The following is a 23,568-nucleotide window of genomic DNA, read 5'->3' on the forward strand; positions in this document are numbered from 1 at the left end:
ATCTGATGACCTGCCGAGCCCTATACTGTGAAATTTCCAAAGCAGTCAGGGTCAGTCTTAGTTTCTGCTCTAAGTCCTCTCCAAGCTGGCACTTCTTGGTGAAGGAACATGTCACGTTAATGGTGATGGACAACCGAGTGGGCTGTGACAGAAACTTCATACGTTTCCTAAAACGTCAGTACTTCCTACCGAGGGAGAAATTGCAGGTGAGGAAATGTCAGAGAGCTTACGTGGTCTTCTAGGACTAGCATTGAAACCGAGGTTGGTGTATTTTAAAGCCCAGACTTGACGCTATGTATGCTACCCTCCTTTTTAGTGGAAAGAACATGGGCCTTGGGTTCAGGTCGCCTTGTGTTGGAAATGGGCTTCTATCACTTACTGGCTTTAGTAATGACTCTACACTTTCCTAAACCTCAGTGTTCTCATCTGAAAATTAGGCACGATAATCACTAAATTTTTAACGCTGCTGTGAGGATTAATGACCTGAAACACATTTTTAGAGTGCTTCAGCATATTTTCATAGTTTTTTGTTATTTTCCCAGAGTGAGCATTCCAATAAATGGTGGCTATTATTCAGCAAATTAAGATAAGGCAAATATGTCTTATGGAATGAACCAATTATAGGCTAAATGAGTTTGTTAAATTATGAAATATATGATTTCCTGTTCTGATGCAGTATAATAGCTAGCAACAAGGAAGATACTGGATGTGTGACAGGATTTTCCTTTGGGAAAAGAATGTAGGCCTTTGTTATTGTTACTTTTTTTATTGCCCATATCCTGGTAAATTCTAAATTTTTTTCTAGCCCAGAACGTTCTTAAAGCTCTAGATTCTTCTTCTAGCTCCAGATGTTTACATTGAAATGCCTACAGGGCATCTTCAGCAAGTCACCCCTTACCATGTCCAAGTCCACACCTGGGCTCTTCTAACAACTGATCTTCTTCCAGGATCACGTTAGTGACTGGAACTGCTGTAGATCTGCGTCCTCCACAGAATCTAATCTTTCACCTAATTCTGCTGAGTGTTCTCTCATAAATCTTTCTGCCTTCTTTTCACCTTATTCTAAGGAATTGTCCTCTCACTCGTAACTCTTCCCCTACACTTCTCTTGCCCCTCTCTATAAATCAGCCAAATTTGATATTTTTTTCAACATACAATTTATTACCATACCTTATATAAAAACTTTCAGTAATTTTGCCTTGTTGAGTCGACTTTTTCTGCCCCATTTTGTTTAATATATGGTTTTTTTGTGTGTGTTTTTTTCTCTAGTAGCTGAGACTGTCTGCACTGCTTCTCTTTTTTTATTTTGAATGTGCATATCTCATAACTGCTTTTAGGCCTTTGTACTTGGTGTGGCCAGACTGGAACACTTCCCATACCTTTCCGATCTCATCTTAAATAGTCTTTCTTTAGTTCTTTGCTGATCTCAGGGCTAAATCAAGTCTCCTGTATAAAATGTGATGGCTCCCCACCTCCCATTTTAATAGCATTTATCTCTGTTTGCAAGTATTTGCATGGTTATTGGGTACTGTCTGTTTTCTCAAATAAATTGTAAGTTCTAGGAGGGTTGAAAGAGCTCTGATAACAGATGAAAAATATTACATGATTGACTGAAATACATAACTAGCCAATTAAAATTAAAGTGATTAATTTCATATTCCAAGTGATGAAAAACGACATACAACCAAGATTACTCTACCCAGCAAGTCTGTCATTTAGAATTGAAGGACACATAAGGGGCTTCCCAGACAAGAAAAAGCTGAAGGAGTTCATCACCACCAAACCAGTGTTACAAGAAATCTTAGAGGGACTTCTTTCAGTTGGGAGGGGGGTTAAGGTGAAAGGGGAAAGGGATTAAGAAGTACAAGTTGGTTATTATACCGTAGTCATGGGGATGTTGGGTATAGCATAAGGAATATACTCAATAATATTGTAATAACTAGGGATGGTGCCAGGTAGGTACTAGATATATTAGGGTGATAGTTGGGAATGGGTTTCGGGGCAGGGTGAAATACATGAAGGCATTAAAAAATACAAATTGGTAGTTAATATTATAATGGGGTATATAATCAACAATGTTGTAAAGATCATGTAAGGTGCCAGATGGGCACTGGACTTATCAGGGGAATCATGTCATGGACTGTGTAGATGCCTGACCAATGGGTTGTACACCTGAAGCTGAAGTAGAATAATATTGAATGTCAACTATAACTAAATATATAGGTATGTATAGGCACAGGAAAACAGTCGATGGTATTGTAATAGCTACTATATAAGATGTCAGAGGGGTAGTGGCTTGGGGCGGGGGGTTATCACTTTACAAAAGGGTTTAAATGTCTTAACTATTACGTTGCTTTGTACACCTGAAACTAATTTAAAAAAATGGAAGGAAAAAATGTTTACTTTTAAAGAGAAGTAAATAGAGATAGAGTCATAGTGTTGGCATTTTAAGCATTGTTTGGGAATACTTTAGTTATTGTAGCATTGGCTTGATCAACCTCTAATTGCACTTTTTGTGTTAAAAATAAATGTAAGTAGTATTTTGAATTTCCCAGTTCAGATTTAGAGCTTCCGGAAATTGATTGTACTTGAATGAACTTTAAAGTAAAAGCATTCCCCTCTACTCTCATCTGCACAGTATTTGAAGTTTACAATTTAAAAAAGATATAGTTACATGCTTCTTGATGTTTACTATATAGAATGTGTGTATGTTAGTTGCCTGAAGCATAAAGTTTTTAAAATATTACCAAAATTTACGAAGACAAGAAATCAGATGCTATGATAGGTTTCTCAGCTCTTATAAAAAGTTAAAGAGAAATGAAGAAGATTAATAGAACATTGGAATTGTGTTCTTATGTTGCTTTTTGGTATTTGGACCTTAATTTACTGTGTGACTATTGTTGCCAGATTGAAACGTTCTTGTGAAAACTCTTAAGACTAGTATTTTCTTGAAAATTGGTTTAGTGCTTTGTTTACATTTTAAAATTAATGCTTTCAATAAGAATTTGGTTTCCTTCTATCCTGAATTCTCCCTAGGAGTGCACAACTTCAAAAATAAGGAGGCACAGTCAGCAGAAAAAAGAGGTGGTCTGAGCATTTATGCATTAAATATGCATGTTAATTAGGAAAAAAAATTAGAAAAATATGAAAACAGATGTTACATAAATTATTGCAGTCCCAGGGCAGCAGTAACTTATACACTGACAATAGTTTTTATATGTGCATGTGTATGTCTATTTCTAGATTTCTCAGTATTTATGCAATTCCATAGAGAATAACTAGAAAAAGAACTGGTATATCCTTTCAGTGAGACTGAATATGGATTGCTGTGGAAGTATAGTTATTTCATACAGTCTCACTATACAGATAGTCTTGTGTTCCTAATTCTGCCTGTCGCATTTTCCTCCCTTCTTGGTTTCCCTGATGCCAGAAAAAGGAAGTAAATTACAATCCTAGCAGTGTAAGAAATGTAAAATTGACCTGGGTGTAAAGTGTGTATTTAGAAACAAAACAAATTACAACCACTCAGGACCCTGGTTGTACTGTCACTTTTTCTTTTGGTTAATGTCACACTTCTTGAAAGGAAAAACCATCATTCTCTGAATAGTATTGACAATAAATATGTGTTACGTAAACACACATTCATCAAACACACGTGTGCCAGAATAGTTGAAAGATATTTGAATGTCTTTCACTCTTAAAGAGTCATCTATAGAATAAAAAATGGTCTGTATTTTTACAAGAGAAGGATGAGGCATAAAGACATGGTTTCTTTGTAGTGGTTCAGCAATTTTTAGTTCAATCATCCAGCAAAACCATGTGATTGTACTGTTGTCCAAGGAGGTGCTGACAATATTTAGATATTTTCCATGCATATGTAATTTAGAAATGTGTTGTTTGTAACTTTTTCAGATAAGGTTGAAAGGTAAAATAAGGAAATGCTGCTACATCAGAATGTGATAAATCATTCTCTTAAACAAACAAACAAAACATGAATTATTGTATTCAGTACAAGGGTACAACATAGTTTCTGGAAATCTGTCTAGAGATCAATGCCACATTCATTTGTATTCTTTAGCAATCATACTTTGTTACTTGGTTTTAGTAGCATTTGATGGTAAAATGTGTTGCAAGTAATTAATTTCTTTTGAATCTCAATAGGTTTCAGTTAACATCTCTTACTCTAATATTTTTCACTTTTATGCTATTGATTTATGTTTTACATTATATTACCTAATTACTGTTGTCCTTTTGTACATACAGTGAACCACCAATAGGTTTTAACACATTATTGGGAGTAAAGTAAACTAATATAGAATTCATTCTAGAGGAGAGTGATAAAATGGTTTAGTAATTTATTACTAAGAGGTTCTTTACTTAAGTTGGATAGCTATTTAAGAAATTCAGTTGTCATTCTTGCAGATTTTATGTAGAAATATATCTGTGTCAGATATGATTTGTGGAAGTATATCATTAAAGGTGATAAGAAATTTTTCTTTTTCTGTAGGCAAAAAAGCGATGGAAATTAATTTTTAATTCACAAGTAATGTTTACTTACCACACTGATACATCTGTATTCTAATTTTACGTTTTATTAATGCTTTGGAATCCATTTTCAATGAAATTTTTTTCACATTTGTTTTCAAATGTCAAATTTCCATTTTTGATTTTAATACTTGATATCATTTTACTACATATTAGAATAGTGTGTTGGTTATTTGAACACTTTTATATCATTTCAATAAAATGAAGTAACAGATGATTTGTTTTATATTGAGGTATTTTGGACTTTTTAAAAAAATATTATAATGCCTTTTATTGTGGGTATTATAAAATGACTCCCTTCTTTCCAGGAGTTAGAATAGATAATGAAAGACTGATTACTGAGTAGGCTAACATTTGTCCCCTACACGCCTAAAATATGACAAATTTTTCAGCCTGCCTTTTGCATTGTTTGCTTTGGTTTAGAATTCCTTCTGGGATAGGAATATTTAAAGCTATTTCATTTATTTATTTTTCTAGATATTTGCTGTTTTTCCAGCAGCTCAGTTGAAGAACTCAGCGGATCTTTATTTCTTGAGTCTTCTTTACTTCCTATTTGCCAACCAAGGCTTGTACTTGGAGAACTCTGTTGTACTGAGCCTGACGTTATCTTGGACACATCACAAGAGCATGTATTTTCAAGTGTCAGTTAACTTTGTGGATCAATAAAGTTCTCCTGAAAGGTAAGCATATATTTGTTCAAAACGTACATTTAAACGTTGAATACTATTAATACTAGTTTTAGTCTGTTCAGGCTACTACACCAGAAATGCTGTATGGACTGGGTAACTTGTAAACAACAGAAGTTTATTTCTCACAGTTCTGGAGGCTGGGAAGTCCAAGATCAAGGTGTCAGCAGATTCCTTGCCTGGTGAGGACCTACTTCATGGTTCACAGCTGGCCATCTCTTCGCTGTGTCCTTACATGGTGGAAGGAATGAGAGCTCCTTGAGGTCTCTTCTTATAAGGACTTAATCTCCTTCATGAGGGTTCCACCCTCAGAACCTAGTTACCTCCCTAAGGCATCACACTTAATACCATTACGCTGGGGATTAAGATTTCAACATGAGTTTTGGGGAAGCATAAACATTCATTGCTTAACAATATTCTCACTATAGTAATGTGTTCCATAGATTTGTGTACTAAAAACGTGTATGTATGTGTGTGTGCATGTCTAACACCGTTACTCAGAGTTCCCTGATAGGTTTCTTTTCACCTCCTGTTTCTGATCACCAGCTTCGAGTCTTTTCCTCATTGTTCTCCTTTTCTTTTATCTGAAACTTCACTGGGGCTTAGAAATGTTTTTCCACCAGGAGTCTTCGAGCACTTTTCACAGGGAAAACTTTGGTTTCCCTATCTCTGTCCCTTGTCCCTCCCTCTCTCTCCTTCTTTCCCTCCCTCCTTTCTTCCCTTCCTCCAGACATTAAATTTGTTAAAGGAATAGCAAAATTAGAATGATTGAACTTAAGAGTTGAAGGTATCTCAGGTAGATAGCATTCACATTTTTATCTTTTTTTTTACCGTAGTCAGTAGTAAGAAATAAAATTTACATTTATGAGCCATTTCCCACAGGTGTAAATGTACAAATGAAACTGAAACAAAAGTTGAAACAATTCTTACCCTAACTACTTGGAAAGTGTGCTATGCTTTACTATATTTTTTAATATTTTATTTAATATATGCTGGTGCTTATAACTAAATATATTTCCCAATCCAATAATGGACAGCTTTTGCAATTTAAAAAAACATTCTTTAGATCATTTATAGTGTTTTTCATGACTGCCTTGTTGGAAAAGTAATTGGACTCAGGCAATTTTTCTGTCTATGTCAAGCTGCCTTTTACCCTGTCTCCTCTGTTCTTCTCATCTCTCTCTCTCCATTCACAAGTTATCAAATGATTTGGTGAAAGAACTGGGTAACTGCTGGGAAACACCAGAATACTTACTTCGTTCTTCTATAGTAAGAACACAGATACACATAGTCAGATCTCAAAATTTGAGAGGGGGTAATTTTTTATTAAATTATCCCTTTATAGTAAGGTGTATATTTCTTTATTCTTTTTTATATGTTTTGTGTAAATTGTATGTGCATGCTGATAACCTCAAGTCATTCTTGGTTTACAACATTTCTAACTTTTTAAATCCTTTGTGTAAGCTTAGACTAACCCAGATACTTCCCCAAAGTGGTCTCTTTCTATTAGCTATTCCCATTTTATGTAACATTTTTATCTTTTTAATAAAATACAAGCATTTCTCTGTTTATAAAAGTAGTATGTAGTCTTAGAAAGTTTGGTATATAGAGAAAAATAAAAAGATGAAAATTATCCCTAATCCAGTGCAGCAAAAGCAGTTCTAAGAGCGAAGTTCATAGCGATAAATGCCTACATTAAGAAAACAAGAGCTCAAATAAACAACCTAACTTTACACCTCAAGGAACTAGAAAAAAAACAGCAAACTAAACACAAAGTTAGTAGAAGACAGGAAATAAAGAGCACATAAATAAACGACATAAAGACTAAAACGACAAGAGAAAATATCAATAAAGCTAAGGTGTTTATTTTAAAAAGATGAAATGGACAAATATTTAGCTAGACACACAGAAAAAAGGCAGGACTCAAATAAAATTAGAAATGAAAAAGGATAAATTACAACCGATACCACAAAAATACAATGGATCATAAGAGACCACTATGAACAATTCTATACCAATAAATTGGACAACCTAGGGGAAATGAATTAACTTCTAGAAACACACAATGTACCCAGACTGAATCATGAAAAAATAGAGAATCTGAACAGATTAATTACTAGTAAGGAGAATGAATCATTAGTCAAAAGTCCCCCAACCAAGAAGAACACAAGACCACATGGCTTCACTGGTGAATTCTATCAAACATTTAAAGTAGAAGTAATGCCAATTATTCTCAAACTCTTCCAAAATATAAAAGAGGAGGAACACTTCCAGAATCATTTTGTAAAGCCAGAGTTACCCAGATAACAAAACCAGATAAGCTACCGTGTTTCCCCGAAAATAAGACCTAGCCAGACTATCAGCACTAATGTGTCTTTTGGAGCAAAAATTAATATAAGACCTTGTCTTATTTTACTATAATATAAGACCGGGTATAATATAATCTAATACCAGATCTTATATTAGTTTTTGCTCCAAAAGACACATTAGAGCTAATGGTCTGGGTAGGTCTTATTTTCGGGGAAACATGGTGCAAAAAAGGAAATTATAGGCCAATATTCCTGACGAACACAAATGTAAAAATCCTCAGCAAACTGAATTACATTGATTTCACCATTACGTTAAAAGGATCATGCACCACGATCAAGTGGGATTTATTCCAGATACAAGGTTGATTTCAACATCCACAAATCAATGAATGTGATAACACCACATTAGTAAAATGAAGGATAAAATCATATAATCATTTCAGTAGATGAAGAAAAAGCATCTATTGGCAAACAAAAATCCACTCATGATACAAACTCTCAATAAACTGAGTATAGAGGGAACATACCTCAACATAATAAAGGCCATGTATGACAAGCCCATACTCATACTCAGTAGAAAAAAACTGAAAATTTTTCCTCTAAGGTCAGGAATAAGACAAGAATGCCCACTTTGCTTTTTTTTCCCTTTTTTTTCTTTTTTTTTGCAAGGACCTGGCTGTTCTTTACTTGAGCTATTTATCTGGGTATTTTTTCAGTGAGCTGCCATGAGGAGCAAGGTAATGTTTTCCATATACAAAGAACCAATCTCACCACTTTTATTCGACATAGTACTAGAAGCCCTACCCAGAGGAATCAGGCAAGAAAAAGAAATAAAAGACATCCAAATTGAAAAAGAAAAAGTAAAGCTGTTCTTTTTGCAAAGGTATGATATTGTATATAGGAAACGTAAAAGACTACATGAAAAAACTTTTTGAACTAATAAACAAATTCAGTAAAGTTGCAGGATAGAAAATCGATATACAAAAACAAGTGCGTTTCTATATACTACCAATGAATTATCAGAAAGAGAAATTAAGAAAACGATTCCATTTACAATTTCGTCAAAAGGAATTAAGTACTTAGGAATAAATTTAACCAAGGAGATGAAAAATCTGAAAATTATAAGACATTGATGAAAGGACTTGAAAAACACAAATAAATAGAAAGATATTCCATGTTCATGGATTGGAAGAACTATATTGTTAAAAGGCCCATACTACCCAAAGCGATCTCCAGATTCAATGAAATCTCTATCAACAGTCCGAGAGCATTTTTCACAGAAATAAAATAAATTTTAAAAAGTACCTAAAATTTGTATGGAATCACAAAAAACCTGAAATAGCCAAAGCAATCTTGAGAGAGAAGACGCGTCATACTTCCTGATTTCAAACTATATTACAAAGCCATAGTAATTTAAAGCCATAGTATGATATTGCCATAAAAAGAGACATATAGATTAATGGAACAGAAGACAGAGCTCAGAAGTAAACCAACACATATATGGTCAATTAATTTATGGCAAAGGAACCAAGTATATACAATGGGGAAGGTTAGTTTTGTCATTAAATAATTTGGGAAAATTGGACAGCCACATGCAAAAGAATGAACCTGGACCTCTGTCTTATACCACATGAAAAAATTAACTCCAAGTGAAATAAAGATTGAATGTAAGACTTGAAATAAAACTCCTGGAAGCACGCAGGAGGTAAGCTGCTTGACATTAGTCCTGGCAATGATGTTTTGAATTTGACACCAAAAGCACATACAACAAAAGCAAAGAGAAGCAAGTGGGACTACAACAAACTAGAAAGCTTCCTTCAACACAGCAAAGGGAACCACTAACAAAATGAAAAGGCAACCTATCAAATAGAAAATATTTGCATATCACATATCTGATAGGGAGTTAATATTTAAAATATATAGAGAACTCACACAACTCAATAGCAAAAAAAACCAAACAATCTGATTAAAAAATGGCCGGAGGAATGGAATAGACATTTTTCCAAAGAAGACATTCAAATGGCCAACAGATGTGAAAAAGGGCTGAACCTCACTAATGATCAGGGAAATTTAAATCAGAATGACAGTGAGATTCCTCCTCACACCTGTCCTAATGTCTGTCATCAAAAAGACAAGAGATAACAAGTGTTGGTAAGGATGTGGAGAAAAGGGAGGCCTTGTACACTGTAGGAATGTAGATTGATACAGCCACTACGGAAAACAGTATGGAGTTCTTCTGGAAATTAAAAATAGAACTATTATGTGATCCAGCAATTGGACTTCTGAGTATATATCAAAAGAAAATGAAAACAGTACATAGAAGAGATATCTGAACTTCCATGTTCATTGCAATGTTATTCACAATAGCCCAGATATAGAAACAACCTAAGTGTCCATCAATGGATGAATGGACAAAGAAGATAGGGTATGTATATACAATGGGATATTATTCGGATATGAAAAGGAATGAAATCCTGCCATTTGTGACAACATGGATGGCTTTGAGGGCATTAAGCTAAGTTAAATAAGCCAGACAGAAATGACAAACACTGCATGGTATCACTTACATGTAAAATCTATTATAAAAGAGGGGGAAAAAAAGTCAAGTTCGTAGAAATAGAGAGTGGAAAAAAATAGTTTCCTGGGGCTATGGGGATGTGTGAAATACAGGGCAAAGTAGGTTAAAAGTTACAAACTTTTGGCTATAAGTGAATAAGGTCTGAAAGTCTCATATATAACATGGTGACTGTAGTTGATAACACTATTATATAATTGAAATTTGCTGAGAGTAGAATGTGAATATCCTCACCAAAAAAGAAAAAAAATGTGCAGTGACGGATGTTAATTAACTAGATGGTGGGAATCATTTCACAATTTATACACAGAGCAAATCATCACGATGTACACTTAAAATATGTTACAATTTTATTACATTATATTGAGGTCAATTATACCTCTATAGAGCTGAACAAAATAAAAAAATACAAAAAATATAAAAAGAAACAAAAAAAAAAGACCCATAATCTTTTCAAGTAGAGATGAACTGATGTAACATTTTAAAAAGTACAAACTATTTTTAAAATTTGATTTGAATTTAATAGAGGGAACAAACACTGAAATGAAGCTTAAATGACTAGTGACCTTCAGATAAATGTTTTTTCAAAACCATAAATATTTCCTAAGAGCCTTTCAGTGTTAAAGATGATTATAAAAATCTTTAAATACTCTAGAAATAAGAAAATAGGAAAATGCTGATCTAAAAGCAGAATATCCTTTTAAAATAATTTATTGAGGTGAAATTTATATAACAAAATTAAGTACACTTAACAATTTCAGCTGTAATGAGCAATTCACAAAGTTGTGTAACCACCACCTCCCTATAGTTCCACACATTTCCATCATTCCAAGGTAAAACACCTTACCCTTTAATCAGTTTTCCTTATTCTGCCATCCTCCCAGCTTCTGGTATCCATCAGTCTGCATTCTGTCTGTATGGATTTATCTATTCTGAATAGTTCATTTAAATGGAATCATACAGTATGTGCCTTTTTTATGTCTGGTTTCTTTCACTTGTCATAATGTTTTTCAGGTTCATCCATGTTGTAGCGTGTATCAGTAGTTCATTTTCATTGCTGAATAATATTCCATTGCATATATAAATATAAATATTTAGTTTGTTTCACCTTTTAGGTATTGTGAATAGTGCTCCTATGAATCTATGTGTGCCTGTTCTTATTTGAGTACTGCTTTTAGTTCTTTCTGTTATAAACCTAAGAGTAAAATTACTGGTTCGTATTATAATTCTTTATTTAGCTTTTTGAGGAACTACCAAATTCTTTTCCACAGTGGCTGTAGCATTATATACTCCAACCAGCAATATACGAGAGTTCTAGTTTCCGCACATCTTGCCAACACTTTTCTCCATAATCAGACTATCTTATGAAACTAGTGACGAATGACTTTCAGCTAAGTACCATTTTAGAAAAATGATTATATCCCGTATTTCTTATATAGTGATTATGCATAAATTCAGAGTATCACTTAATTCTGTTTTCCTTCCAGAATTAACTGACCAGTGGACATTATTTTCCTGAATAAAAGATTTCTTACTATTCTTCATCTTCTCAGAATCATCCTATTTTTTTGTTTCATATTTTAGTCATTTTTTGGGGTGTGTGTATAGTCCTTTGTTTTCACTAAGAGTTTTAGATTACCATTCTTTTTGCTGAATGCTCGTAGGTGATCTATGTCTCTGTTTTTATGGATAGCACACCACAGTTGTATTTTAAGGCTCCTAAATCATAAAATAACATTTTTTGTGAGTTTATTTGCTCTCTTTTTGTAGAAATATCTCAGTAACCTGGACCGTCTATTCTAATATGGGCCAGAGCTCCCTTCCTTGGCTTTTTGCTGAAGTGTTATTCTCATTTCTTAAAATTATATTACTGGGTTAGTTCCAATGTTTCTTGTATCTCATTGTCATTTTTATTCTTAGATTCCTTTAAATAAATTTTCAGAATGTTAATTGGTGAACGATGAATTTTCTGAGTTGTGCATATTAGAAAATGTTTTTCTTTTATTCTCACGTTTGATTGATAATTTATCTGGGCATATGATTCTAGACTTAAAATAATTTTCTTCAGAACTTGAAGTCTTTTCTCAATTTTTTTCTACCATTCATTATTCCTCCTGAGAAATTCGAAGACAGTCTCACTCACCAAAGAGTATTCTAGGAGATATCAGAGTATAAACGGAATAGAGAAGAATTTTGATTAAGCTTTCATTTTAAGATAGAGAGTTTGACAAGAAACAAGATTAGTAAAATCTGTAACATGTTAGGTAGTGGTGCTATGAAGCGTGGAGGATAGAGAGTTCAGCGTATAGGGAGAGGGATGGTAATTTTACATGGGGCGGTCAGGGTAAGCCTCACTGAGAAGGTAACATTTTAGTAAAGGCCTGAGAGAGGTGAGGGACTGAGCATCCTCAGCAGAGGGAACAAGAAATCCAAAGGCCCTGCTGTGGGACTAGCACTGGTGTGTTCAAGGAGCAAGTGGGCAATGTTGCTGCAGCAAGGTGAGCAGAGAGCAGTAGGGATTAAATTAGAGAGGTAACTGGGAATTTAGGTCTTTTAAAGACGTGTATTTGGCTTTGGTTCTTAATGAGATGGAGAACCATTGGTCAGTATCATCATCTGATTGATAGGTTAAACGAATCACAACCTGCCAGGTTGAGAGTTTATTTTAAAGGAGCAAAGGCGGAAGTGGAGGGACCCTGTAGATTAGAGGTGAGAGATAATTGTGTTTTGTACAACAGGATTTACTAATGGATTGGATTTGAGTTATGAGAGAAAAAGAAGTCAAGAATAACGCCAATAATGGTTTTGGTCTGAATTACAGGAAAGCTAGAGTTTCATTTAATGAAGAAAGGGAAGATTTTAAAAGGGGTACATTTAGGGGAGAAGGTCAGGAGTTTGGTTTTAGACGTGCTAAGTTAGAGATGTGTATTAGACATTCAAGTGGAAAGGTTAAGGAGACAGATACATGGGTTCAGAGTTCAGGGGAGAGGACTGGGGTGAAAGAAAAACAGTGGAAGTTGTCAGTTGTATATAACATTTTTTTAAAGGGGTAAAATTAATGCAATCCAATAAATACAGCTATAGACATTTGAAGGTCCTAGCTTTTGGGCGCTTTAAGGGCTTAGGAAAAGAATTAGTAGAGCAGGCCAGGGAAAGAAAACCCGGTGAAGTAAGAGGAAAATTTCTTGGCTTTCAGAAAATCTGATATACTAATGAAGCTAAGTGATATAAATGTTTCAAGGAAGGGGAGTAATCATCTGTGACAAATATTTCTGAAAGGTGAAGTTATAGATGAACTGTGAATTGAGTTGGATTTCGCAATTGGAGGTCATTGGTGACTTTCAGAAGAGCAGTTTCAATAGAGGAGAGAATTCTGATTGGAGTGAGTTCAAGGGAGAGTGCAAGGAGAAACCCGTGTGACAGCTTAATGTGGAAGTTGGGGTCAAGAGAGGATTTTCTAAGGAGAAGGGAAGCAGCATCCATCAGTATTAGGAATGCTCCAGTAAAGAGGGATAAACTGGTGATATGAGAAAGACTGAGGGATTGCTGAAGGAATGTGTACAAGTGGAGAGATTGGTTTTAGGAGTGCTGATGGTTGATCTTAATAATAGGAAGGAAGGCAGAATACACAGGCACAGATCCATCTTTATCAATCTTTGCTCGAGCTTTGTGCTGCTTCCAGAGTATGTGACATACAAGAAGCATCATGACAAACTGCTTCCCACTTCCTTAGGCTTGTCCTATTCTGCTTTCCCCTTTGTGGTTTTTGTTTTAGCAGTGTAAATGAATGGTGCTTTCCAGCTTAGGAATTTTGTGTTTAAAAGAAATTCTTATAATGGAATTAAGATATACAATAGGCATTTATAAATGATATACCTTTCAAAGTTTTTGAAAAATCTCAAGTTTGTAAAATATTCATGTAGTATGTTCTAGAGAACCACTAAGCTATATTAAGATCAGGAGCAGAGCCATCAACTGCTTTCTCATACCAGCCTTAGGGAGCTTATTGTTCAAATTTACTTATCAGAAAAGTGATAAATCACTTTATGTCCTGGATTGCTTGAACAAGGGTGAAATCATGAATGTGAAAATCCACAAATGCCAAGGGTCTGTTGCGTTCCTTATAACTCGTACTTCTCTTGGTCACCTCAGGTGGGTCTGTGAATATGGATTACAATAACAGCATTAGAGTTCTAGCCTTTTCGTCCTGGTGTAATGTGACGGCTGGGATTACTTTCAGGTGTTTCTGAGTTGTAACGATGTTGCTCTTCCTACCCATTATTGGCTCAACTTCCCAACTCTCTATAGTAATGTAACTCCCCCTCTGGCTGTAGGCACTGCTCCTGGTGTCTTGTGAAGGAATGCAAGCAGCTTGTTGGCTGTGCTCCAGTACTGTGGGCTTTAAGTTAGGAAGGATATCAGGTGGGACAAGACCAAAAAATTGAGTAACTTTGTGCTTCCGATTCCCCACGGTACCTCCAGTGGGTTAACTCTTGGGTTTAAATAACTCATTTCTATTCTTTACAGACTACCTTTCCCTAAAACCTGACATAAGTTCCATTGTCACTGAGCTGGAAGACATTCTGAGTACTATTTTTTATACATCCATACATTCACTTGTCCACTTAGGGCACATTTACTGAGAGTATATTTGGCCTACTATCAATTTCCTTACTACTCTGTCTTTGGGAGCAACTACTGTTATGGAAATAATCATTAGAAATAAGATTGCTTGTATGTTTGATAACTTTAATTCCCTCTAAATTCAAGTTCTAGTTTACTGCATTCCCCTTTAAGCAAGAATGAAAGTTCTCTCTCATTTTCTTTTGGTGTGTACCCACATTATATCACGGTCTAATAATGTGAAGTATGTCTGTTATTTGTGGCGAGGCTGCCTAGTACTTCATGGTCTAACTAAGAAGGTATTTCAGGGAATTCTCCTTTCATAGGTGAGTAGTTCAGATGTCACAGGCCACTCGTTCACCATCTTCTTCGCTGATTCCCTGTTAAATAATTTTATTATTTAATATCATTTAATTTGTCTCTTGCCCTGGGCTTCCCATATACCTTTCTTCAGTGGGTTGCCATTTTGTCATGGGGACTTAGTTTCTGTTAGGTTGCTGACTTAAACTGTTCGCAGTGACTTTCTCGTTACAAGCACAAACTTGTTTGCAAAAATCTTAGTGCAGAAATCTCACTATCTCATTCTGACACACTTGTACTCCTTTTGCAAGTTAATGTTGATGTCCATCCTCGAACCTTCAATCCCATCCTAATAGTTTTTCCAAGTTAAACAAGACAAACTATTACCTCTCTGGGGTTTTATATTGGGATATTTTGAGTAATATAGTGGTATATTTTGAGTAACACATAGGATGGTTCTTGCTAAATATTTTTCATTGAATTGAAAACTTTTAAGTGGAGACAATGGTTGGGAATATAGGGAGAAGGTGAAAGGGGAGTAGACTAGAAAATGTCATTAGCTTCTAGAGTAGAATTATCTGAATTCATCTGTTCTTTTGATCAACAAATCTTTATTAACTGTTTACTCTGTGGTAGGTACTCAGCTAACTTCTAAATAAATGTCGTTTTAGATGAAATGGATGATGTAAGGAAAAATCAATATTTTTGCCAAGTTTATTTGTGAATTTTTTTAGGTTTTTAATGTACACAAACTTTGCATGACTCTCACTTTTTGATAATGGCGAAACAGCCAACTCTAAGTAAAGAAGAAATGTGGAAAATACAGAATCTGTTTTACCTTCCCGTCCTCTTACTGACTTTTACAAAGACTGAATGTAGTCCACTAGTAGTCTTGTAGTGGTACCTAGGGAATCAGAACGAGACGTTATGAAGGGAGAAGTTATATGAACACATAATGAGACAAATACTAAATGGAGCCTTTTTAATTGAGAGGTGACGACAGTATTTCTGTTTTACAAAGAAATTTGAAGTTTTTATTAGGTTGGTGCAAAAGTAATTGCGTTTTTTGCAATTTTTTTTTTTAACCTTTTAAACCACGATTACTTTTGCACCAATCTAATACTTTGTAGTTTATGAACAGCTGACCCATTTAAAGGGGATTTTTAAATCTTTAATTTGTAATAATTTGTGCTGATACTAACATTTTATTATTGAGACATTAAGGTTTCAGTTATTAAAATGTGTATTCAACGTTTCATAAATGATATGAACAATAATTTCACCTCATCTTAAGAGTTACTTAACTTCTTCAGTATGTAGTGAATATTGGCTGAAGAAATTTTGAAAGCCTACATTACTTGGAATATATTTGAAACCTCTCTTACTATGTACTTCTGTTCAACATGCTACATATTTTTGGATCATTTATACTATAGGCTTAAAGTTTGGAGTTTTACATTTTCAGTCTTATAAAGACTTATAAATATATATATGTTAGTACTATTGGAACTAAATAATTTTATCCACATAATTGTCATTCAGCTGTAGCTGTCTGGAATAAAATTTCTTGGAATAAGTAGCCATTTTCCCCGTGAAATAACCATTTAAAACTGTTTTTCATCTGATAGCATATATTTTAATTTTTATAAATAGCACAGAGGAATTGAAGTATTTATGTAGCTAAGGAAGGTTATCAGCTCAAGTTCAATAGTATATTGTTTGACTTTATTAGGCTGTGTATATAATTTTTAAAAGGTAAGTTTATTATTTTGTAAAATGCATGTGCTTTCATTAAATTTTATGTGTTAATCTGATTTCCTATTGAAGTCCCCGATTAAAAGGGAATTGTGTACCAGTGGGGTTCTAAAACCTTGACATTATTTTAATCTGATAACAAATGGGTTTAAGTTCACGTTCTTTCAGTTGTTGGCAACAAATCTAAACCTGTATTTTTTGGATTTATGAGGATAAGTCCTGCTTTGGCAATCTTATAGATCCTCCAGAGAATAGTTAAACAGTGATTAATCATTGTTTCTTCACTGAGTGTGCAGAAAAGAATGGAAAAGCTGCATTTCACACTTCTGAAGCAATTAATCCCCATGATCTTAGCCAGGTTTGTCTTGTAGATAAGTCGGGATACAAAACGGTACCTAATTTATCAATGTATGCATGCCATAAAGTATAAAACACACAATTTATTTCATATCATTTATAGTCAAATGTAAAAAAAGAGTGACTTTGCCATATCCAAGAGTGTTTCTTCCATTACCTTCATATAAACTAAGTACCAGAGATTACAATGGGATTCCTGTTTATTGTGCACATCTGGTGCAGTCACTATGCATTTTCTCATTCACTTGCTGGCATTTTTAGTGATTGTGGCATAAATCACCTTGCTAATCAGAAACATAAGTGACGGGAAGTCATCTCCTTTTTTTGAACAATGGGAAAAAACATATGGCTTCTTAGACAGGACTTGGCTGTTATACTATTTATGTGGCATTATATTCTGTATTTAGAATTTCATATTAATTGCAAGTGGTTTGATGGAAGCCATTGAACACCCAGAGTTTGTGGTCAAAGTATCTGTTTTGTAGTATTTTCATAACAAATAAACATAAATGATAAAATAACATGCCTTGCGTTAAATTTTTTTAAAAATAAAAACTAGTTTGGGGAAAGATTTTAGATTAAGATGAATTGAAGAAAATATGTAATTTTAAAGTGTGTGGATGTTTCTATAGATGCATAAATACAGTAATTACAAGTTACAAGTTAGTTTTTAATTATACCTATTTCAAAACATTGCATGGATTAGAGTGAAAATTACTGTCCTTTAATGCTCAAATGCAATTGACAGTAATTTGCTTTTCTAGAAGATTTATTTCAAGATGAGTTGTATTTTTTGATGAATTGTTATTAGTTGGAATCACTTCAGCATATACTACAACTGAAAATAAAAGATGAAGTAAAGCTTTGTAAAATATAATATATCTGTGCAGACTTTAAAGACTACTCTGAGTGAATTTCTTGTTTGTTATAGAATGCTTGCTGTAGATTTGAAACTTTCTTCCTCGGTAGTCACTTAATTTTCAAAAGGTAGTGAATATAATCGCCTTTCATCCTTTTTTGACTTTATAATACTTATCTTCCTATCCCTTATCACTTTCTATTTTCTTATTATTGGTGACAAGAAAAGATTTATTTTAAATGTGTACATTTCAAATGAAAATTTATTTGTTCAGAGAACTTTGTCTTTTACAGTTTGTTTTCTATATTACATGTGACTGTAAGTTAGTGAGGTAAATTTTTTAACAAATATATCAGAACCTATTTATTCAAATGTGTGTTATTCCCGTTGAAGTAGTCCCTTTGGGAAGATGTATACATAATCCATTAATCAAAGTGTTTTAAGAATGCCTCTTTTTGAATTTTCTTCAGTGGAATTGATGTATAGCTGACCAAAATGAATACTTTGAAGGGAGATAAGATTCATTATGTGTATATATGTGCTAGTATTTTTGTTTAGAAAAATCAATCACAATAGCTTGTATTTCAGCCTGTATATATCTTGTAGATAATTGGACACTCTGAATAGAAATAGTTTTGAAAACTGCCTGAATTTTAAATAAATGATTTTTTATTTAAAGAATGTTATGGATAAAACATTTATCCATTTTGTTTTAGAAATCTTTTATGATCTTGTCTCTAGGACCACTTTCAGTAGGAGTCCACAAACTGAATAAATGCAACATAAGGAGGTTTTTTTTTTTCCTTCTGTTGCTGTTGCTTGTTTCAAAAATGCCACCATCTAAATTCTCTAAGGTATAGTATGCTATTTTAAAAAATATATTTATAACTGAATTGAGACCTTTTTTCTAGATTAAAATGATCCAGTGCTTAAACTTACCTGAAATCTACACCATACCACCTCAGTCCTTGTCTACTTTTTATGTCCTTCATGCTTTTAAAATCTCTTTCCCCTTGCACCCCCAGATATTTTTTTGTTTGTTTTTTAAATATTGAGGTGTATTTGTTGTAAAGATCAATTTTAAAGTCACACAATTTTAAACACTTGTATTTGTGTTTCCTTTATAGTCACCAAAATATGAAAATTCTAGGAGGATAGGTTGTTGAAATACAACAGATACACCATTTATGAGATGGCTAAAAGTATCAAAATAAATGAGGAAAAATAAAGAGTTCTATTTCTAGTGACTGAACACTTTGGAATTTGTTAGTATGGAGCTCTGATGAAAAATTTCTTACATAAAGTACTTGATGGGAAAATATTTTAACCTAAAGTATTTGCGTATTCATCACATTTATAAAGCTAGGAACTTAATTTCTAAATGTATATTATTTTTTGAATGAAATTGAATTGCCAGGAATGTTGATATTCATTGCACATTTTGTTTAAAATTTGTATTTTCAGAGAGAATGTGCATTCTTTTTTTTCCCCCCACTAGTTCATTCTTTGTCTTATTTACCTTCATACTTTGTTGGTAAATATTACCCTCTAAAGCAGATTCTGAATTGAGTACAGAACTTGCAAGAAGAGTTATTGTTCTTTCCTTATGTTGTTATGGCATAAAGAACGAATCCTTTCATCACAGGAATAAATTTACTAGTAATTCTCAGCCAGGCAGATTTTTGCTTGCTGTCCTCTCTGGCCATTCTTTCCTACGTTTGTGTTTGTCTGAAAGTGACTTTGGGAATGCTGAGAGAGGTGAAATGCTTTCCCCTGCCTGAAAGTGCTGTGGAGTAGGTAGTGTGATACTCTTGGCTTAATCACACTGAAATTCAGAAAAAAAAAGTTAATCTGTGAAATAGCCCAAAAGGGAGACTTTTATTTGTGAGTGGGAAAGCTGCTTTGTGGCATATGTAATTCAGAAATTTTAATGTAAAGGTTTTAATAAAGTATATTAAATATTAGAAGCATGGAGTAAGAAAGGATAGTCCATGTTTACACAGTCTTGTTTTTTGTTTTAGTGTTTAAGACTCTTTCTGGGTAACATGTTTCCAGTGTGGCCCTCACTTGTGTTTACTGCAGGCCTTTCACCATATCTAGGATGTGGTGGCCTGTCAGTAATCACTGATGCATAGGAACAAAAGAATTTTCTTCTAAGAAAAATAAAGAATAAAGAGCCAGACCTGGTGATACATTCTCAGTTGTTAGAGAGGCAGCCTTTAAATTCACCCTGGATTCTGTTTTGTTTTCTGGTCTAGACCTCTTAGGCCGGTGGGCTGTGAGAAAAAACAAAGAACAGGAGAATGGGGGAAAATGCTGTGCAATTCTCAGGGACAAGCTGCATTGCCATGTACTCTCTTAACTGGGAGATCAGTAGAAAGGCATTCTGTTTCCTTCTTTGCCACGTTCCACTGAGGATCTGGCCTTTTACAGACTACAGTGGGCTGACAATGGGGCACCATGTGTGACAGTAGTGCTACTTGACAAGGCCATCGTTAGAGCAGAGGGGAGTCAGGGCTCAGTGAGAGTGGGGTGTGCTGAAAAGCTGCAGTGTTTCTTGTCAGTGACAGGAGCAACCAGTAATCTGCAGTGCAGAGCAAAGGCAATAGCTGGATGGGTGACAGAGGAGGCCGCTCAAGTTTAATTTGGAGAAAATGGAGTCAGCAGACCTCAAATACCACACAGAGAGGCACAAAGAAGGGTGAAATGATACATGTGCTCCAGGAGCTGCCTGTTAGCTGACTAGACTTGCTCATGAACACAGGTGAGATACTTAAGGATGATTCCCAGAAATGTTCTGGGGGACAATTTATAGGGGCCCAGCGTCCTGCATTGTGGGTTGTACTAGAGTTCTCCAGAGAAACAGAACCAATAGGATGGAGGTATATATATGGATGCATGTGTGTGTGTCTGTGTACACATGTATTCACATATACAGCTCATGCGGTTATGGAGGCTAAGGAAGTCCCACGACATGACATCTGCAAACCAAGGAAACAGAAAAGCCTGGGGTGTAATTCATTTTGAGTCGGAAGGCCTGCGAATTGGGGTGATGGGGTCGGCGGTAGGGGAGGTGGTCTAAATCCTGGTCTGAGTCCAAATATCCCAGCTCAAGCTGAAGGAGTGAATTTGCCCTTCCTTCACCTTTTCGTCCTGTTAATGTCCTCAGTGTATTGGATGATGCCCACGCACACTGGGGAGGGTGTCTGTTTTACTCAGTGTGACTCTAGTGCTAATCTCTTTCAGAGACACCCTCACAGAAACACCTGGAAATAATGTTTAAAGGTGAAAACCAGCAATTATGAGTTACATTTATTTGTAAACTATTTTACAAATTTATTGAAATACTAAGGGTGTTTATTTTCTTTAACTTCATCCCCCGCCCCTTTTTTAACTTCTTTCCACAAAACTTTTTGCATAGTTACCTGCTACGGCAAATGGTATTCTAGGTGTTGGATCAACACAGTTAAAATATGATTCCCTTAGGAGCTTGAAATTTATACGAGAGAGAATGGCAGTTAAAAACAACAACTAGCATGCAGTGTGATGAATTATATGAGAGAGTCAGGCATGGGAGATGGTGGACGCCCAAAATGAGTACTTAAACCAGCTTGGAGGTGACGCTGGGGAACGGTTCTAAGGAGACTTCCAGAGAAGGTGCAGGCTGCACTGTGTGTGAGGAATGTGAAGAAAGACACCCTAGGCAGAGGGAAATATTGCAGAAGTGACAGCAAACCTAAAGCTATTTGAGGAACTACAAGTAGTTTGGTTTTGCATGTTGGGTAATATTGAAACCCGAGACTGGAGATATAAAAATCTAGATTTTTGAAGAGTTTGGGGTTGATACCAAGAGTTTGGGCTCTTGTTCTTGAAGGTAAAAAGTAGAAGAGGAAGGAGGACTGATGGGGTAGAAAGAACCGCAGACTGCAGTGCTAGGCAGTGACCTACTGAAGGAACTTAAACTAAGGAGTAGTGTGATCAGATTTGACTTTAGAAAGAGCATGTCAATGATATTTAAGCACATAAGTGAATTGGAGGGAGATCTCAAGAGTCAGGATATCAGTTTAGGAGACTATTACAAGAAAATCAGAGGAGAAATTGAGACACTAAATTAAGTCAGAGTCAGTAGTAAAGGAAAAAAGGGACTAATTTAAAAGGTAGAATTGACTGGATTTTTGCAGTTGATGAGAGCGTCAAGAAGAAAATACAGGTGTCTGGCTCGGGCAAATAATTGGTTGGTGATTTATTCCTTAGAGAGTACAAGAGGAGCAGTTTGATGGTGAAAGGCTGGATTTTGTCTAGGCATCTTATTGATTAAAAATATTTAGCACTTGTACTAAGGGAGTAAGAGAATTTAAGGATAGAGGCCATGATGATGAGGAAGTGGTGTATTAGTGTAAGAGTCACAGCCAAACTTCAGGAAATACTGATATTTTGAAATCCCTTCATGTGAGTTGGGAACAAAATTTTATCATCAGAAAATGACAATTGTGTCGTAGAATCACAACCATAAACACCCTGAAAAAGTATAAAGCTATCATCATTCCTTAGTTTTGGTAAATTTTCTGCAAAGTAAAGTTTCAGAGCCACTTGTATATCAAGTTTCTTGATTAAATCTATTCAATTATGAGGAGTGCAGTTTTTTCCCTAAGAACTTGTTTTTTTATGAATTATGTTTTCAATTTAACTAATAGCCTCGGAAAATATTTCAGTGCTTTATTTTTTATTTTTTTTTCCACAAAAGAGAAAAAAGTGAGTTCTCTCCTGACGGGTTTATTTGTGTCTTTATACCTGATAGAAAAGTTAGAGAAGTGAAAAAACATTCAAAGTCTGTATATCTAAACATTCCTTGAACTGAAAGTGAGAAAGGTAAGATAACAGTTTTAAATACATGCAAACAACTTTTCAGTAGCTCTCCTTTTGCAGAAGGGAATCCGGAGTTGCAACAAATAATTAGGTAATTAAAATAATAAGAGGGATTGACAGAAGGTTGGACAAATGAATAGACATTATAATAAAGCAAGTAAACTAAGATGTAATTGAAGATGCTAGGTAAGTGTTCACCATAAAGTTCTTTATCATTCTCTGTATACTCAACTATTTGTAATAAAATGTTGAAAAAATAGTATCATAGCATCTGCAACTTTGAAGTATATAAAAAATTTTCTGAAGGATGAATAGGTAAGTGATAAAACAAGTATAGTAAAATGTCAGTTATAGAATCTAGATGGTGGATATATGAATACTCCATGTAATATTCTTGCAACTTTTCTGAATGTTTGAAAATTTTCAGAATTAAGTGTTGGGAGAAAACGGTGTCATAAACAGAATAACGTTTGGCATCAGAGATCTGAGTTCTAGTTGTGTGACTTTAGGCAAGATAACTAATCTCTGAGCTAGTTTCCTTTTTTGTAAAATGAGCATAACAATCTAGTTTGTAGATGGTTTCACAAATTAGAAAAAAATATCTGTAAAGCAATTGGCAAAGATCGACATTTGCAGATGCCTCTGATAATACTGAAATTGTAAACTAAAATTTAGGGATTACATCTTAGTTTT

At 34.6% G+C, this 23,568-nt stretch overlaps 1 protein-coding gene across 2 annotated transcripts in view; it reads left to right on the forward strand.

The window, feature by feature from the left end:
* Positions 1-23,568, forward strand: part of TBC1D5 (TBC1 domain family member 5) — a 490,620-nt gene that overhangs the window by 113,299 nt on the left and 353,753 nt on the right. For both annotated transcript variants that reach the window (XM_019726007.3, XM_074312797.2), the window contains exon 3: positions 5,023-5,225. The gene's annotated coding sequence lies outside the window, so the exon portion shown is untranslated. The remainder of the gene's footprint in view (positions 1-5,022; positions 5,226-23,568) is intronic.

The sequence above is a fragment of the Rhinolophus sinicus genome, chromosome 5 (assembly GCF_057876585.1).
Source record: "Rhinolophus sinicus isolate RSI-liver-muscle chromosome 5, RSI-T2T, whole genome shotgun sequence".
NCBI classification, from domain to species: Eukaryota; Metazoa; Chordata; class Mammalia; order Chiroptera; family Rhinolophidae; genus Rhinolophus; species Rhinolophus sinicus.